The sequence below is a fragment of the Aptenodytes patagonicus genome, chromosome 1, assembly GCF_965638725.1.
Source record: "Aptenodytes patagonicus chromosome 1, bAptPat1.pri.cur, whole genome shotgun sequence".
In the NCBI taxonomy this organism is placed as follows: Eukaryota; Metazoa; Chordata; class Aves; order Sphenisciformes; family Spheniscidae; genus Aptenodytes; species Aptenodytes patagonicus.
The window spans coordinates 3296750-3301116 of record NC_134949.1 but is presented as its reverse complement, the minus strand read 5'-3'; the positions used below and the strand labels follow the sequence as shown (position 1 = coordinate 3301116).

Sequence of the window (4367 nt, the reverse complement as noted above, 5' to 3'; positions counted from 1 at the left end):
TAATGCTTCCCTCCCCACAACGTTGTTTCATTATATCATGTCCATCATGTGACACCCGGAGGCCTCTCTATGGAAACTTAAAGGGGACTTTCACGTGACGACGCCGCCGCCGCCGCCGCCGGACCCGCCGGTACCCCCGGCCGAGCCGGGGGGCTGCGAGCCCCGCTGCCGCCCTCCCTCCGCCGCCCCGCCTGCCCTCCCGCGGGGGCTGCCCTCCTCACGCCTACCGCCCGCGGTTTTGCGAGTCAAAGCAAGTTGCTGCTCTTGCTTGCTCTAGTATTATTATTATTATTATTGTTATTATTAATAATAATAATAATTAGGGTGGGTTGTTTGGTGGGGTTTTTTTCCCCCTTCCCCTCTTCGCAGCGCCTGTGCTGCTGATCGCTACGGGACGTGACCGCTCGCTGCGCTCCCGGCCAGGCACCTTCCAGAGCGGGGATGGACCCCGCTCCTGGCGGGTGCGGGATCCGGTGCCACGGTGGGTCTCCGGGGCTGGAAGCGGCGGAGGGGGGGGGGGGGGGGGGGGGGGGGGGAGGAAAAAAAAAAAAAGAAAAAAAGAAGAAAAAAAAACTTGTTTGTGTCAGGCTGAGGAGGCTGGAGATGTGAGCGGTGCTGTCGGTGTGGCTGTGCGGGGTTGATGCGGTGGTCGCGAACGTGGTTTTTAACTCTGCCGGTTGGCGGGGAAGTGATTTACCGGTCGAACCTGTGACACCGTCGGTTTTCTACAGCGGGTTGTGAGGCAGAGATGCTGGAAGGAACCGTTTCTAGGGATGCACGCTTGCCGCTGCGCTAATGCAAGCCGCGTATACAAACAGCCGCCCCTGATGGAAGAGCAAAGGAAAGATGAAGACGTTTTCCGTGATTCCAGAAGACCTCGGTCCCCCCACGCACCCCGCCGCCGGTCCCCAGCCGCCTGCCTGCGGCCGGGGGTGCGGGCAGGCCGGGCGGGCAGCGCCGCGTTCCTCAGGCTGCTGTTCCGCCTGCGGTGCTGAAGTGGGTTTGGTTTTGGTTTGGTTTTTGCTTTGTTTTGGGTTTTTTTTTTTCCCAGCTCTCCTCCTGCCCCCAGGATCTGGGATGAGGGAGCTAAAGCCCAACCTGCTCCAGGGTCCCACCGCCAAACCCCTGCCAGGCTGGCGATGCGCAGGGGGCTCTCGGGGTTTTTTCTCTGCGGAAGGTGGCGAACGGTTCCCGCGGGAGCTCCCTGTATTCTGCGCCCGAACCGGTGCCATCACGTCGGTATTGGTGGTCAAGTGCAAGGTCCAAGGGGCTAGCGTGCAGAGGGGGGCGTGGAGCTGCTGTTAAAAACTGAAGGAGGAAAAGCGTGCCGCATTCGTTCCTTCCTTACGGCTCCCACTGGAAATCGCAGCCCCTCGGCAGATTACAGCATGACCCACAGATGCGATAAATCTTAAGTCTGGAATTTAGTTTCTTCAGTGTCCCACCGAGTTTTCTTGAAGGGAGTCGTATAAACCACCTTTTTACCCTCTGCGGGGTTGATGCTGATGCCCGTTACGCGTCCCATCAGCCACGGGAGGGGACCGGAGCCGCCTGGTCAGACAGCGTAGGCCCAATCCTGGCAGTGACGGCAGATAATCTCCCTCCGCTCTCCCATTAATGCTTTTGGGGTAGAAGTACCTGTGCTCTACCCCACTCATTTCCGAGTGCCCGTGCAATGAGCTGTACATGTAACAGATCAGCGTTTCAGATACCTCTGTTACTATTTTTCAATACGTAAGCAGGAGTTGCGTAGAAATTATTAATGATTTTAGCTGAAAAGAGTTAACTGAGTGAGGAACAGTTCATCCTCCTTTCCTTCCTTCCTCTCAGAGTCTTCCCTCTATCCACCCTACACTTCATCTTTGCTTATCTGTCCTTTCTCATCCAATTTGGGGGGGGGGGGGGTCCACCTCTGGGTTCCTTTCTGCCATTTTATCCGGGTTGTCCCACGGCTGTGGGATTCTAGCTCCAGCGTGCTTCGCTTTCCACCTCCCTGGGGCTTATTTCCCTACCTCACTAAGCCTCTTTTTATTCCATATTCCCTTCTTCAGATCATCCTTAGAGGAGAAAGAGGCTGGAGCTGGGATATAAAGTCGTCTTCTAGGAGTACTGCCAGAACCGATCTGTTTTACGCTGCTGCTGCTGCTGCTGCTGCTGCTGCTGTTCTGCTGTGTCATGGGAAGAGAGTTACCTAGCCACACCAACCCTCGGAAACGGCACCTCAGGCAGAGCCGCTTGCTGCAAACCCGAGCCGTGCTTTACAAAGCTGAAGGGTAAGTTTGTTCGGTGCAGGATTTAGGCTGGAAGGAGAAGGCATCACTCCCTTACCGGGCTCTGACGGGGAGATCGGTGCACGATGTTGGGAGATTTGCAGGAGGCAGAGTGGCGGCAGCAGCAGCGACAGCGCATCATCACACAGCTTTATTTCATTTTGTCAAGCCGAGACGCTTTAGGTTACAGCCGAGCAGAAAAGCAAAACGATGCGTTTCTGTAAAAAGGGCGCTTTTTCCCAAATTTGCTTTAAATTCTTGCAACGAGGTCTTGCACTAAGAAAGAGCAGGGATTCTGCCTCCTCTTAAAAATGTTGTTAGCTATAAAATCTTTACGATCTTGGCTCCTTCCACCTGAGCCTCTTTCCTTCAAAAACTTACTTTAAAAAATGTGCGGTTTAAAGATGACTCTTCTCTCCCTCTCCCCTCCCAAGTTCATGTTCCTTGGAAAGGCCTGACGAAGTCTAAGGCTCTGTCTGCCTCTGAATGAGAAAGGTTTGAATAAACACCGGCGTGCACATACACGCGCATATACACGTGCACGCACAGGATTTAAAGCATCCCATTGAAGTGCACATATAGGAAAATCCTTCATCATATGATAGGCTTTAATATCTGCCTTAAAATTAATGCCTCACTGATGGAATCTGTGTTTCTGTTGTGGCAGATCACAGGAGGCTCGATAGCTGGGGTTCCCGTGCGGCTTTTTAAAACTGCCAAATAAAATCCCCCGTTTGCTGTTGGATTAATTTGTGTTTTCACAGCAGCTGCCTGGGAAATGCTCATCTTGTGAAAGCAACTAAGAAAACTTCATAGGGCTCCAGTCCTATTTTTCCACAATAAAAAAAAAAGACCCTTGTCATGGGGTCAGGACAAGATCCGATGCCACTCCACAAGGAAATGGTTAAAGGGCTCAGCAGAGTTCTTCAGTTCCTCTGTTAGAGGTAACACTCTTGGGTTTTATTAGAGCTTGAGCTTCAGAGATGGTCCTGCTTGCTTATCAATGCTGTCTTTGCTTCTTTTTTTGTTCATTTTTGCCACTGAAACTGAATCTTCTTGTTTCACTTCTCTTTCTAATTCATTTCACTCTTTAGTTCCCATGTGTTAGAAAGTGCAGTTTCATTTAGACTCTCGACAGAAGAGAAGAAAGCCCGATTCCAGAAAGCAATTTGCAGTAATATATTTTCTCTGCCACTCACATGAAAACATTACTACTCAAACAGATCTAGGTATAAACAATGCTGACAGGCCCTCAAAAACAAAACCAAGTTGTGAAATTGAGGCAAATAGCCCAGAGAACCTGAAATGTTCTGGTTTCTAAAACACTGGCTGCTGTCAAAAATAGCGTAAAATAAAGCTTTGTTTACATGTAGAGCAGAGTGTTTGTTGATCGAGTTTCTAAGGTGATGTAGGAGGAAATACTGATCTTAGGAAAAATGACACAACCAAAGCATGAAACTATAATTCAGCAGCTATTTGTCAACTGATAATAGAAAAAAAAGATATTTAAAAAGCAATGAGAGGTTTTCATTGAACTTTTTCTCTCCCTTGCCCGCAAATATAAAGGGAGCCTCTCACCTGCTTTGCTCCTGTATATATCTGTTTGCAAGAGCAGAGCTAAATCATTTATCAGAAGGAATGTTTCCGTCGGATGCAAATACCTACACTAGCTGCTGTTTCTACGTCATGTCACGGACGAGATTGATGCTCGAGCAAGGTTATAATGTACCTGCGTTTTCTCCAGATCGGTGCCAAGCTTGCTGAGTCATTTTCCCTGTTCCCATTCTGCAGTTGGCTGCTTGCTCACTTTTCCCCGTTATTTGTGTGGGTCGTAAGCCCAGCAACAGATGAGAATAAACGCTTACATTTCTTTAGGCTGCCTTCCTAAGGAAATAAAAGTTCTGCTGTGCGGCTTTTCTGTTCACGTATGTGTCCGTCCCCCTCTCCCAAAAGCTTCTGAACCCACTAACGAATTTCAGATGGACTTGGGAGAAAGCAGGTATTTCAAAGACAATTCTATTCCCTCCAGTTGCATGAAAATCAGCACTCAGGCAGGAGGGAGGGACCCGGGTCAGAAATTGAAGCAGAACTTTGCCG

The 4367-nt window shown here is 50.0% G+C and overlaps 1 long non-coding RNA gene across 1 annotated transcript; it reads left to right on the top strand.

Annotated features, from left to right (window-relative positions):
- The first annotated feature begins 344 nt into the window (after window positions 1–344).
- LOC143164649 (uncharacterized) lies at window positions 345–4142 on the top strand. Its single transcript, XR_012996112.1, has 3 exons — window positions 345–481; window positions 2052–2273; window positions 3035–4142. It is a non-coding gene; the product is annotated as an uncharacterized LOC143164649 (long non-coding RNA).
- Window positions 4143–4367: the final 225 nt, after the last annotated feature.